This window comes from Oncorhynchus mykiss, chromosome 14 (genome assembly GCF_057628025.1).
Source record: "Oncorhynchus mykiss isolate SJ-2025 chromosome 14, ASM5762802v1, whole genome shotgun sequence".
NCBI classification, from domain to species: Eukaryota; Metazoa; Chordata; class Actinopteri; order Salmoniformes; family Salmonidae; genus Oncorhynchus; species Oncorhynchus mykiss.
The window spans coordinates 1,928,330-1,943,605 of NC_143035.1; the positions used below are offsets into that span (position 1 = coordinate 1,928,330).

The window sequence follows — 15,276 nt, forward strand, 5'->3', positions numbered from 1 at the left end:
GGCTTTCACCTGCAACATCAGTTCTGTTATACTCACAGACAATATTTTCACAGTTTTGGAAACTTTAGAGTGTTTTCTATCCTAAGCTGTCAATTATATGCATATTCTAGCATCTTATTCTGACATAATATCCCGTTTACTACGGGAACGTTTTTTTTTCCAAACATGAAAATACTGCCCCCTAGTCACAACAGGTTTTAATAGTTCTAGAAACTTCTGAGTTTTTTTTCTATCCAATGGTACCAATTATGCATGTCCTGGCTTCTGGGCCTGAGTAACAGGCAGTTTACTTTGGGCACGTCAGTCAGGTGGAAATTCAGGAAACTCGACCCTAGCCATACTCATCTGGGAGGGAGGGTTCGGTGGGCACCACTTAGAGAATTTGCCTTTGTAGTCCGTTATAGTCTGTAGTCCTTGCCACATGCTTTGCGAGTCTGAATTGTCAAACACCAATTCAAATTTGAGTCTGTATTGTCTTTTTGCGTCCCTAATGGATCAGGAAAAACTCAGCTCATCTTGGCAGATAAATTTAACATGAAGGCTAGACAGGGTAAATTGGTAATTTATAACCGAAGTTGTCCCCTAAAGAGGCAGGACACATATATATGAAGAAGACTCGTACACTAAGTGCTGAATTTGTCATCCCAATGTTCTGGTAACCTTATTGAAGCTTCTTGTTGTGAAGCAGGGGCCATGTGAGTGTGGTAGCATTGTAGCGTGGTAGGTGAGATTCAGAGATGAGATGAGGAGTTATCAGTAAACAGGACAGAGAACAAGGCAGCATGTTCTGCTGCAGCCTCTATTCTATTTCATGCTCTAAGGGGGAGACATGCACTGCTATGATGCCAAAGTGGAGCCCAATTTTCCAAGTAATTAAGACACTACAAAAGGTGCAGATGCCTACCACAAACCATTTTAGCCTAATTGTTTTATTCAATATGGTTGTTGTCCCCATTGGGGCTGACTACAGTACTGCATATGCAATAGCTTCTAGAAGATAATACTGTGAGTGAGTAATGTGCATCCCAAATGGTAACCTATTCCTGCTCAGGTCAATAGTGCACTATATAGGGAATAGGATACCATTTGGGACAACGCCTAAGACTGCATGGAAATGTTCAAGGTGCATGGCACTAGCAGGGAATTAGCCATGTTGTATGTCCTCAGGATCTGCATTTATTAACACAGCTGGCTGGCTGTAATCACTTTGTCCTGGTTTACTCTCTGCTTCTCTATCTGTGTCCGATATGGGACCCAATTTTGACCAGTGTATAATGGGACTTGGTCAAAAGTAGTGCTATTAAAGTAGTACTATTTCGATTGAGGAGTTACTTGCCACTTCAGACTGAAGTGATAAAGTGAGGAAGCAAGGGTCCCTGGTTAGCTCTGAGATGGGCGGTGTCTAAACATGTGGTGAACCCAAGACCAGTCATGTTATATTAACACCATACCACATAGTTATAGCCCCTCAGTACCTTAGTTTTTTTTGCTGACACCACTGTTGTTCTCTCTCAACACAAAGTATGTAAAATGTGCCCTACAGCGCTCGGCTTTTCTGGATGAATAGCAGTATTGAGTGAAAAGGATGTTGGGTAATATAACACGGCTGGTTATGTTCCTTTAATACAGGGGTGGGCAACCCTTTGGTCTAAATTCAAGACTGTTATTGGCATTATTTGAATCAGGTGTGTTACTGCTGGACAGAAATAAATACCTGCACTCTGCCCTTAAGCGCTATAGGATTACTATAAAATAGTATTATACAAATATCACAAAAGAACGTATAGCATTATTGTGGTAAATTCGAACATACTATAGTAAACAAATTGGAATAACTACAGCAATATTATAGTGCTCTAATAGATTACTATAGAAAAATATTATAGAAAACCTTTTAAAAATTGTAGTATAGTTTTCTTATGGTAAATTCAGACATACTATAATAATAACTATAGTAATCTTAAAAGGAATACTATAACATCTTCTTATAGTGATACTATAGCAATAACTAACATTATACACTACTACACCAATATACAAATATACTAATGGTATATCTTATGGTAATATGATAGCAATTTTATCATGATACTATAGCAATAACTATAGTAGACTTTTGAAAAATGTTTGTTTGGTGTACATTAAGAAGTTGACAGATACGAGGACATCATATTTGCAAAAATATAAATTGTAATACTTTTTACTGAGTTAACAAGTCAAAAAGTTAGCCCTTAGCCTCCAAGTTACTCCCTTTGAGTAAAAAACAACGTTTTAAACCTAAATCTTTGACTTCTTAAGCAGTTTTTTTTTTACAGTTCCACCTGTAAAACATAAAACAATAACTTTAATAAAATACATTTAAAAAATAAGCCAGTTACACATGATTTTGGGACTTTAGAAGCTATGGTAAAAATGCGCTCTTTGTAGTTATCAACAATGTATTCATTGTGATGGACATGTGATGGACATAAACTTATTTTCTTAAATGATATCCGAAATCAATACAGTATTTAATTATTAGGAATTGCTCTGTGTTCAATTAGGGTGTGCCAAGTATTCGGACAAAACCATTGATGTTACCGATATTAGGACTTTATTAACATCACTATCCGTGATTGTGAAAAGTTTCTGAAAACAGAATTTCTTGAGTCAACTACAAATTCAACAAAACATTGTTTTTGACATTGTCACGTCGTCGCCATTGATGATTGATATAATCCTATCCCCCAACACTAGTGGTAACTATACAACTCTTATGTCCTTGTCATGCCCTGGCCTTAGTTATCTTTGTTTTCTTTATTATTTTGGTTAGGTCAGGGTGTGACATGGGGGATTTATGTGTTTTGCTGGTCTAGGGTTTTTTGTATGTTTATGGGGCTGTTTCCTTTCTAGGTAGTTTGTAGGCCTATGGTTGCCTAGATTGGTTCTCAATTAGAGGCAGCTGTCTATCGTTATCTCTGATTGGGAACCATATTTAGGCAGCCATATTCTGTGGGTATTTTATGGGTGATTGTCTTCTGTCTTTGTGTCATTGCACTAGAAAATAACTGTTTCGGTTTTCACTTTTGTTGTTTTGTATTTTGTAGTGTTCTCGTTTATCGTCGATATTAAAGATGTTGAACACTAACCACGCTGCATTTTGGTCCTCCTCTCCTTCAGCGGAAGAAAGCCGCTACACTCCTTCTTTCTCTCTCTGTCTCCCTAGCTTTGTTACTCCCCCCTTTGATCTTTCTCCCCCCTTTCTAAGTACAGTATATTAGATTTGAGTTTTGGACTTAGTCAAGCATATCTTTTCTGCTTACCCCTCAGATTCATGTTTAGATAAATGCTTAGTTCATAAAATATGATCTTGAAATGTAAACTGTTGTATTGCTTTGTTTAATGTTTTCATCAACAATACGTTTAATCTCACTAGAACATTTTCCTAGGCATTAGCCTTCACCAGAGACAGTTTTTAGGTTGTTCAGATCAGTATTTAATTTAGCTCATCAGCGAATTCTTCTCCCTCTCCCATAGAAACCCCATTTAATGTCAAAGTTTATCATAAATTCCGTCGAAAGACACCACCGGTGCCTCCAATCACTGCAATAGCCCTTGTAGTTAAAATTGCGATAAGATTACTTCGCTAAAATATTTACCTAGCCTGATATTTACCAATGATATCGGTAATTTTTTTCATTAAAATCCAGAAAGTAATTTTTTATTAATCCGCGCCGAGCCGCGACTTGGGTCAGAGTCAGAACTTACTTACAAATCTTTGAACCAAGAGGAAGAGTATCAACCAGATGACACAAACTGAAGAAAATGTTAGCTCTAGCAGGTTGATTTTTGTAGCATGTTTTAAAGCAAAACAGATTGTTTTTGGGCAATTCAATGACGAGACAACATTTGGTCCATAAAATGAGGATAAATACATGTAGTTTTTCATATATTTTAGATAAAATCGTAAATGTCACATTTTTAAATAAAATTGCTGAAGTCTAAATACTGATCCAACTTACCTAAAAACTCTTTCTGGTAAAGGCTAATGCCTATGCAAATGTTCTGAGGTTAAAAGTATTTTTCGATGAACCACCCCTTTAAGTAAATGTATTTGAGTTATAAAACAATTCTCGTAGTCCTTTCTGCCATGACTCAAGTTGTTTGCTTGCTAACTCCGTTAGTTAGTTTGAGTAATTAACCTGTCTACGATACTGGTTCCCAATTGGGGATCAACCCTCCCACGTTCAGCTGAAACGGTGGCGCATGGAACGCAAAAATATTCTTAAAAATATTTAACCTCCACACATTAACAAGTCCAATAGCTCAAATGAAAGATAAACACCTTGTTCATCTAGCCAGCAAGTCAGATTTCTAAAATGTTTTACGGCGAAAACATAGCACATATATATGTAAAACCACCACCAGACACAGCTCATTTCAATAGCCAAAACATGCAATCAACAAACGCAGGATTAAAAAATAAATCGCTCACTAACCTTTTGAAAATCTTCATCAGATGACAGTAATATGACATATTACACAGTACATATTTTTTTTTTCAATAATATGCCATTTATATCCATAAATGTCCATTTACAGTGAGTTCACCTTCAGAAATTACTCAAAAATGCCCGCAGGAAATCTATGTAGCGCGGCAAGATAACGTAAATAGACATCATAAACTTTGACTAAATATACATGTTCTACATATAGTTAGAAAGATACACTGCTTCTTTATGCAACCGCTGTGTTAGATTTATTTTTAACGTTACAGAAATCGCACACTATTCCATATGCTGAGACAGCGCTCAGTTCCAAGCTACATTTCCACGTAATGTTGGAGTCAACAGAAACACAGATTTAAGCATAAATATTCCCTTACCTTCGATGGTCTTCGTTCAGAATGTTCTGGAAGGCTTCATACTTACCCAATACATCGTTTGGTTTCAAGTCTTGCGTCTTTGTATTAGCTACTGCTAATAACATCAGCTGAAATGCACCCAAAACGTCCTCTGGTCCGGATAAGTTGCGCATCAAAACTTCAAAATTACACATTATATGTCGACTAAACAGGTCAAACTAAGTGCAGAAGCAAGCTTTATGATGTTTTAGACGTGCAAAACAAACTTCAATTCAATCGGCCATCGTCTGCCCTTCTCTTGAGTGCTGGAAACAAAGGAATGGCTGGGACCAATTCGCGCCCATACGCACAGCCTATTCTCTCGTGGCACGCACTAATTTCACTCCCATAGGGTCAATTCTCGCGGGATTTGAACGATTTGAAGCTCTAATGAAAGAGGACATCTAGCGGAAGAGATAGAAAGTGTCCCCAGAATCATAGCTCGTTGGGAAGGGTGGGGGCCATGACGTCAAAGTTGCTCCAACTTTCATGGCCACAAAAACTAGTTTGGAAGAATGCCTGCCCTGTGAGTTCTGCTATACTTACAGACATAATTCCAACGGTTTTAGAATCTTTTGAGTGTTTTCTATCCAATAATAATTAATTATTATTATTATTATTTATTTGCATATATTAGCAATTTTTGACAGATTTTTTTTCCAGTTTACTAGGGGTACCCAATCTCTCCAAAGGGGGCGTATGTCTGCCATATCCTTAACAGGTTTTAACGAGAAATAGTTTTGTGAATATGTTTTCCATAATCCTATTTGGCACTCTATAAGTTAAAACACTTCTAAGACAAATTATCATTGTATTACAATATGCATTAAACATTTATGTTAAATTTAGCAAAACTGCACATGCATACAGTATTTTTCTGCTTGCTGTGTTGTAAAAATGTCAATACACCTGCTTTTGTACTCAAATTGTGAATAGTGGTGAACACTATTCAAGGTTTGTCACCCTACCATGGTAGGGTTGTGACGGCTATGTCTTGGAGTGCTGCTTTTCGGGTTGGTGGAAGGGTGTGGATCCACCAGCCATGATGTCTGGGAACACACGGTATGACAGACTGTTAAAGAGATAATACAGATTCATTCAACCACCTCCTTACAAATTCTAATCATCCTTCCTACTCTCTATCTATACTCCTCATATTCTGGTCATCAACCAACAACAATCTATAACACACACCGTTAGAAACTGTGTTTCCTCTCTCACCACTGTGAGTTTTGGAGATGGGTGCGGATCCACCAGCCATGATGTCTGGGAACACACAATATGACAGACAGTTAGAGAAAGTGAATAAAGAGTAATTCAAACACCTCATAACTTCCAATCATTTTTCTTACTCTCAATCTCTACTCCTCATATTCTGATCATCATGCTTAAACCAAACACACACAACATTAGAAACTGTGTTTCCTCTCTCACCATTGTGAGTTTTGAAAGATGGGTGTGGATCCACCAGCCATGATGTCTGGGAACACACAATATGACAGACAGAGAAAGTGAATACAGATTCATTCAACCACCTCCTTCCAACTGCAATCATATTTCTTACTCTCAATCTATACTCCTCATATTCTGGTCATCATGCTTAAACCAAACACACAGACACCCTTTGAAGTTGTGTGTCTCATTCTCTCCCTCTTGGTTTTTCACTTCCTGGAGCAAACCTGGCAACTCTGAAAATATAGAACATAATGGGCTATCATTACACTTGCATGCAATATACATTCAACTAATAGATTGGTAGACACTATACAACTGCACCTACTCACAGATACACCTACAACTGAACCTAATCACAGTATCTATGGTTATTAACACAACTAAACCTGTACTTGCATGCAGGGTGAGAATATTCAGTGGGAGCATCCACAAACAGGAAAGCTTAACTTCAATCACAGAGAGAGATTGTCTGAGTGCTGCATTTTCTCTTTTGAGCACCCTTATTTGAAAGTTTGCAGTGGTTAGCTGTAGTTGCATTTCCTGTTTAGACACTAAGGTGATGTCCTCCTCACTCTCTGTGTCCCTTTGAGGTCTGGCCTGGAAGGACAAAGATTCTTTGTACAATTTACACATTTAGACATGAATAGGAGACAAAATCCACCAATTTACACTATTTTAGTCTCAATGATTGGAGGTGTTTCAGACATAATAATTAACCGCATAACAATTTTTTAAAATGTATTTGGTTGTGTTGAGGAGAAATTAGATTTTATGCTAATATTGGAGATTAGTACATTACGTAGGTGAGATGAGGTTAAATTCACCTTTGAATGCATCAACTTAAATTGCAAAACTAAAGCTACAAATAAACTTACTTGACATGATACACTGGCCATTAGTTCTGTCTGATGGTTTTATTTTTCAGACTCTGCCCTCTTCTTGATCTAGGATACACTCTGGTAGAGTGACATAGCTACAGTCAGGAAATTATAGGTTTTGCTCAAATATATACATGTAGCTAGTCAATTTCACAACTAAGCATACCTTTTGAGTAGTATTTTCCGCTTCTTCCACATAATGCGGGTTCTTTCTTTTCTCCCTCATTCCTCCCCTTTCTTCTCTTGGACATTCTGACCTGGTCCTTTTTAAAAAAACATTTCTACTAGTCTCCTGCGATCTTCTACAAAGTAAAAATTAACATTATTAGCTAGGCGCCTCACATCACTCACCATGTTGCATTACCCCCTCACCCCCATAATATCATAGGCTGTGTTTGCAACTTAGCTTACTAGTTAGCTATATCTTTTATTTTTGTTTTACCTTTATTTTACCAGGCAAGTCAGTTAATAACAAATTCTTATTTACAACAACGGCCTGGCAATCAGCCCAGTTAGTATGAGTAAGCTAGCTTTCATTCTTACCAGCAGCTAGTTAGCTAACTAGCCAGCAGTTAGCATGCTACCTACACATACTAGTAAATTTAAGGGATATAACTAGCTCCTTAGCTAGCTAATATTAGTTGTTATAGCCAATGTCTTGGCTGTATTACTTTTTTTTTATAACATTAACCATATCTTGTTAGCTAGCTACATTATAGTATGTAATTAGCTGGGTAGCTAGCTAGTTAGCTTACCATCCAGAGCCATAACATAAGCGGGATATCTCTTCCCTGTGTGCTGCCAATAAACAATTTATTATTTCAAATTGTTGCACGTCCCATCAAACTCTTCAATATTTTCCACTAGAACAATTTCTGATGTCCCTTCTTCAAAAAATCCACAAGTGAATAGATTTTTGCAACGTTTTTTTTATAGCTAGCTATAGAGTCAGTTTCATTAGCAGTTGACATGATGCAAGCAGTTTTCAACAATTAGCTTACCCTTGTAAGAAACTCCTCCAGTCCGAGTCATAAGGGACCATATGAAAACTTCCCTTTTCCTCGACAGACCAGGTCCAGCAGGTATATTAAGGTATTGTTGTTGTTATATTGCCTTAGGTAGTTGCGAGCTCTAGAAAACTAGATTCATTTTTTAATGTAGCTATAACCATAATACTGTTGGGGTGTTCAATTGCTTATGCTATGCGGTTATTGGTATGTATATACTAGCTGTATATCTGCTAGCTAGATACAGTAGCTAGTTAACCTGCTAGATAGATGGCACATTGTCAGTGTTTGTATTCAGCATCTAGTTTCTAGCTAGCTACTTACAAACCTTAACTTCTTGGTGCAGGGGGCAGTATTTTCACGTCCGGATGAAATGCATGCCCCAATTCAACTGCCTGCTACTCATCCCCAGAAGATAAGATATGCATGTTATTAGTGGATTTGGTTGGAAAACACTCTGAAGTTTCTAAAACTGTTTGAATCATGTCTATGAGAAAAACAGAACTTATTTAGCAGGCGAAACCCAGAGGACAAACCATTCAGGTTTTTTTGTTGTCGAGGTCATTAGGAATACATATTTCTAAGGGACCTTCTTGCAGTTCCTATCGCTTCTACTGGATGTCAACAGTCTTTAGAAATTGGTTGAGGTTATTTATTTGGGTAATGAAGAAGCACGGCCATCTTAAACGAGGGTCACTTGAAGTGTACTGTTAGATAGAGGTGCATGACCAGAAAGCATGCTTCAGTTTGTTTTCTTCCTGTATTGAACACAGATCATCCCGTCTTCAATTTATTGATTATTTACGTTAAAAAAATACCTAAAGTTGTATTATAAAAGTAGTTTGAAATGTTTTGGCAAAGACAGGTAACGTTTGAGATATTTTGTAGTCACGTTGAGCAAGTTGGAACCGATGTTTTTCTGGATCAAACGCCCCAAATAAATTGACATTTTGGATAAATATCGACGGAATTAATTGAACAAAAGGACCATTTGTGATGTTTATGGGACATATTGGAGTGCCAACAAAAGAAGCTCGTCAAAGGTAAGGCATGAATTATATTTTTTGTTCTGTATTTTGTGTTGCGCCTGCAGGGTTGGATTATGCTTTCTCTATGTTTACTATGGTGCTATCCTCAGATAATAGCATCGTTTGCTTTCGCCAAAAAGCCTTTTTGAAATCTGACATGTGTGCTGGATTCACAACAAGTGTAGCTTTAATTTGCTATCTTGCATGTGTGATTTAATGAAAGTTAGATTTTTATAGTAATTTACTTGAATTTGGCGCTCTGCATTTTCACAGAGGTAATCAACATGTCTCTGATTATTTAGAGCTTAATGAGGATTTAGTCATGTCAGGTACCCAGGTACGCACGGACACACACACACACATTCAGTTTTTTAGCCTCACCCTTGTGAAGTCAGTGTCATGTATTCTAGCTAATATTTTAAATATATATTGTTCTATGTTCATTTTTTAGGACTCTCTAACACACCCCAATCAATCTGGTTCTGATGATTTAGACCGTGATGATGCCCCTGAGATGGCTAGTGTCAGGTCCACAAACACACGCGCACACACACACACAGATATTCAGTTTCTTAGCCTCACCTTTTTGAAGTCAGTGTTATGTATTCTATCAAATATTTTAGTTACATAATGTTCTCTGTTTGTTTTATACATGTATTCCTAATTTAGAACCCACTGACAAACCCCAATCAACCTGGCTCTGATGATTATGCCCCTGAGATGGTAAGTGTCAGGTACACAAACACACACACACACACACACACACACACACACACACACACACACACACACACACACACACACACACACACACACACACACACACACACACACACACACACACACACACACACACACACATGTTTGTTTTTCTATCCTTGTGGGGACTTAAGACCTAAACTTGACCCTAAAAAACATGTTCCCTCGCCCTAAACATATCCCTAACCCTAACTCTTATCCTAACCTTGACTTTAACCATACCATTATCTTAAACCTAACCCTAACCTTATCTCCAATAACCTAAATGTTAAGGCTACAATTCACCTGGCCCTAATGCCTAAATCTAAGCTTAACCCGCAATGCCTAAACCTAATAGTAACCCCAATTCTAACCCCATGCCCAAATGTACGTTTTTCCTTATGCTAAAGCCAAAAATAGCAAATCCTTCATGGGGACTTGCTAAATGTCCCCATGAGGTCCAATTTGTCCGTTTTTTGTACATGTGGGGACATCAAGTACCCACATGTACACATACATGTTGTACACACACACACACACACACACACACACACACACACACACACACACACACACACACACACACACACACACACACGCAGACAGACATTCAGTTTCTTAGCCTCACCCTTGTGAAGTCAGTGTTATACATTCTATACAATATTTTAGTTAGATAATGTTCTGTGCTGGTTTTCTCCATGTATTCCCAATTTAGGACCACCTGGCACACCACAGTCGACCTGGCTCTGATGATTTAGACCGTGATGATGCCCCTGAGATGGTTAGTGTCAGGTGCACAAACACACAACTCTCAGGCCATAGCAATCTGTTCTACCTTTGCAGATGTATTATACATTTCCTTCTGGCTTAAACAAATGTCTAAATATACCTTGCATCTAACTCTTTTCAGAACAAAGAAAGGATTTACCCTGGGGCATCAGTAACAAAGGGGCAATGTCTTATGGCAATAATGCTCTTTGTTCTGTGTCATCACCTGACTGGAACTGCCCTGATAGACCTACTTGCCTTGCTGAATTTGCTTGTCCCCAACTTGGTTCCAACATCTAAATATCTCTTCAATGGGTAATACAGCCCTGACAGCTGTCTCTCATTTCTTTTGTGATGAATGCCAAAATTGCTTAGGAAAGCAACATGAAGACAAAAATTGCTCACATTGTGGAACATCCTTCATCAGAGAAACAAAACATTTATTTTTGTCAATACCTTTGAGGGACCTTCTGCGAGATACACTGGAGAACCATGGAATAGCTATTTTGAGGAAAACAATGAAGGAAGAAGCAACCCCTATTACCAGCCTGTTCAACCTCTCCTTCGTATCATCTGAGATCCCCAAGGATTGGAAATCTGCCGCGGTCATCCCCCTCTTCAAAGGGGGAGACACCCTGGACCCAAACTGTTGCAGACCTATATCCATCTTGCCCTGCCTATCTAAGGTCTTCGAAAGCCAAGTCAACAAACAGATCACTGACCATCTCGAATCCCACCGTACCTTCTCCGCTGTGCAATCCGGTTTCCGAGCCGGTCACGGGTGCACCTCAGCCACGCTCATGGTACTAAACGATATAATAACCGCCATCGATAAGAGACAGTACTGTGCAACCGTCTTCATCAACCTGGCCAAGGCTTTCGACTCTGTCAATCACCATATTCTTATCGGCAGACTCAATAGCTTCGGTTTTTCTAATGACTGCCTTGCCTGGTTCACCAACTACTTTGCAGACAGAGTTCAGTGTGTGAAATCGGAGGGCATGTTGTCCGGTCCTCTGGCAGTCTATGGGGGTACCACAGGGTTCAATTCTCGGGCCGACTCTTTTCTCTGTATATATCAATGATGTTGCGCTTGCTGCGGGCGATTCCCTGATCCACCTCTACGCAGACGACACCATTCTGTATACTTCTGGTCCTTCCTTGGACACTGTGCTATCTAACCTCCAAACGAGCTTCAATGCCATACAACACTCCTTCCGTGGCCTCCAACTGCTCTTAAACGCTAGTAAAACCAAATGCATGCTTTTCAACCGTTCGCTGCCTGCACCTGCATGCCCGACTAGCATCACCACCCTGGATGGTTCCGACCTAGAAGATGTGGACATCTATAAGTACCTAGGTGTCTGGCTAGACTGCAAACTCTCCTTCCAGACTCATATCAAACATCTCCAATCCAAAATCAAATCTAGAGTCGGCTTTCAATTTCGCAACAAAGCCTCCTTCACTCACGCCGCCAAACCTACCCTAGTAAAACTGACTATCCTACCGATCTTCGACTTTGGCGATGTCATCTACTAAATAGCTTCCAATACTCTACTCAGCAAACTGGATGCAGTTTATCACAGTGCCATCCTTTTTGTTACTAAAGCACCTTATACCACCCACCACTGCGACCTGTATGCTCGAGTCGGCTGGCCCTCGCTACATATTCGTCGCCAGACCCACTGGCACGAGGTCATCTACAAGTCTATGCTAGGTAAAAGCTGCGCTTTATCTCAGTTCACTGGTCACGATGGCAACACCCACCCGTAGCACGCGCTCCAGCAGGTGTATCTCACTGATCGGATCTAAAGCCAAAACCTCATTTGGCCGCCTTTCCTTCCAGTTCTCTGCTGTCTGCGACTGGAACAAATTGCAAAAATCTCTGAAGTTGGAGACTTTTATCTCCCTCACCAACTTTAAACATCTGCTATCTGAGCAGCTAACCGATCGCTGCAGCTGTACATAGTCCATCGGTATATAGCCCACCCAATTTACCTACCTCATCCCCATACTGTTTTTATTTCATTTACTTTTCTGCTCTTTTGCACACCATTATCTCTACATGCACATGACCATCTGATCATTTATCACTCCAGTGTTAATCTGATAAATTGTAATTATTCACTCCTATGGCCTATTTATTGCCTAACTCCTCATGCCTTTTGCACACAATGCATATAGATTCTTTTTTTTCTACTGTTATTGACTTGTTTATTGTTTACTCCATGTGTAACTCTGTGTTGTCTGTTCACACTGCTATGGTTTATCTTGGCCAGGTCGCAGTTGCAAATGAGAACTTGTTCTCAAATAGCCTACCTGGTTAAATAAAGGTGAAATAAAATAAAAAAATAAAAATATGTGTTGGGGGAGCAAATTAATCTATTCATATCGAGATCAAAATTAATCAAATTGAAGAAAAATGCAGATAAATCTATTCAGGTGTCGTGACCAGGTGACACTGGGAAATTAACTGCAAAGTAATGGAGTGAAGTGAGCTCTTGGTCCCTCCAAATGGCTGTGCCACCAAGTAAACCAGGGGCCTGATTTATTTGGCTATTAATTTGGCACAGCTAAGCAGGGAAGGTCAAGGAAAAACATATTGGTGACGCATGGGCTCACATTTCATTTTACACAATGCCAGAGTAAACACATGGATAATCAGTCCATGAATGCAGGCTACAAGCCATAGCCATAAAACTTATTTTCTTGACCTAGATTTAATCATATCAAGCGTTAACCAGCGATAGCGACACCTGCATAGCTGATGTTTTGGTGGTGTTGGAGGTGCAACTGCGTTGGAGCTATCAAATCGGTTAACAGCTCTTGTGATCATTGTCACGAAGCTACACCGTCCCAGAAGTTCTGAACAAGAAAGTGTAGGCTATGTAGAAATAATGATACTCAAATTAAAAATAATTAAATGAAATAATGAGGATTTCTATCAGTGTTCGAACAAGTGAACAATGGCAGTGTCCGCTTTAGGTATAATGATATAATTCCACCTCTGACATCATGCAATGACAAATAATTCTGAGCCACTGGTCCTAGTAATGTGGTTAGATAGTAGTTAGGTAATGTCATTTGTGCATCTTTAGGTTAGTAACACTAGGTGAAGCGTATTACGTTCATTCACCCATGTCTGATGTGCGGTTCACATAATATGTAAACTAAGCTCAGTCAGCCCTTCCCTCAGCCCCACAGCGCTAAGACACATGCCTACATAATTCTTTAAGGAAGTCCGTGCTTGTTAAAATCGTATTGTGCAATTTGAGGTTTACACATTTTCCGTGCCCTTAAAAGCAGACGAGCTTAGTTATCTCTCAGTGACACATGTGGGTAGGTTGATCCTATCTCAGTGGGAAGTTTTTTGTGCATTTCAACAGTGCTAGCAGTCAACAGTCACTTTTTAATTAATAATTTATAGAGATAAATCAACAGCATGATTGGCATTGCAGTTTCCCATAAAATTATCAAAATTACAGTTATGAGCATGTCAGCATAACTGGTTTAAAATGTAAATTAACTTTTAAGTGCCATGTAAATGGAACAAAAATAAATGCAATATGCAACCATTTCAAAGATTTTACTGAGTTACAATTAATATAAGGAAATCAGTCAATTGAAATAAATAAATTAGGCCCTAATCCATGGACTTCACAATAGAGATATGCATCTGCTAAATAAAGGTTTAAAAATAGTTTTAAAATCTGTTGGTCACAGATACCTTAAAAAAAGGTAGTGGCTTGGATCAGAAAACCAGTCATTGTTTGCGGTTGCCACCATTTGACCCATGCAGCGTGACACATCTTCTTCACAAAGAATTGATCAGGCTGTTGATTGTGGCCTGTGAAATGTTGTCTCGCTTCTCTTCAATGGCTGTGTGAAGTTGCTGGATATTGGCGGGAAATCATTTACTTGGTGCGCTTATATTTTTGTTCAGTGTATTTGAAACGATCAACATTGGTCAGTCCAAAATTGCTTCTGAATTGCTCTGTCATGGAAATAAACATATTTCCTGTCACCAAGTCATTTACGGTTTCTACGGCCTTTAGTTTTCCATGTAGACCAATTTATTGGTGAATTCTGAAAAGCTTTCCAAGGGTTGTGTTTTTAGGGAGTGATATTGGTTCTTGTAGAATAAGTCTTCCACATTGTTATAAAGTTCTTAGCTTCAACCTTTGAAAATGAACACATAAAAAAGATTATGGGGATAAGCATTGTCTTTTTCCACCAACACCAACAACATCCCCAAAAATGATGGCTTATCTCATAGTCATCAACGTGACAGATATAGTTACAAGCATAGAGTGTGCTGTACGGACTTCAACTCATTCAGATGCATTCAACTTTCCAGCGTGATACTTGTTCAAAGCAGACAAAGGTTATTGCTGCCTTGAGGGTATCTTGTGACCCTGAGCTGGCATACAAGAGTGCCTCCATTCAATGGGAAAAAATGGACTGTGTAATCAGTGTTAAATGTCTACTACGGCCGTAATGGTCTTGCTGTGAACCTGCTG

The 15,276-nt window shown here is 38.9% G+C and overlaps 3 long non-coding RNA genes across 3 annotated transcripts in view; all 3 read right to left on the minus strand.

Annotated features, from left to right (window-relative positions):
• LOC149978235 (uncharacterized) overlaps positions 1–15,276 on the minus strand; it is a 1,155,107-nt gene that overhangs the window by 93,123 nt on the left and 1,046,708 nt on the right. The window lies entirely within an intron of this gene.
• On the minus strand, positions 5,792–6,454 carry LOC149978236 (uncharacterized). The gene is made up of 3 exons (XR_016486226.1): positions 6,317–6,454; positions 6,077–6,148; positions 5,792–5,931 (listed from the first exon to the last, which is right to left on the minus strand). It is a non-coding gene; the product is annotated as an uncharacterized LOC149978236 (long non-coding RNA).
• On the minus strand, positions 6,804–7,517 carry LOC149978237 (uncharacterized). The gene is made up of 3 exons (XR_016486225.1): positions 7,382–7,517; positions 7,213–7,293; positions 6,804–6,934 (listed from the first exon to the last, which is right to left on the minus strand). It is a non-coding gene; the product is annotated as an uncharacterized LOC149978237 (long non-coding RNA).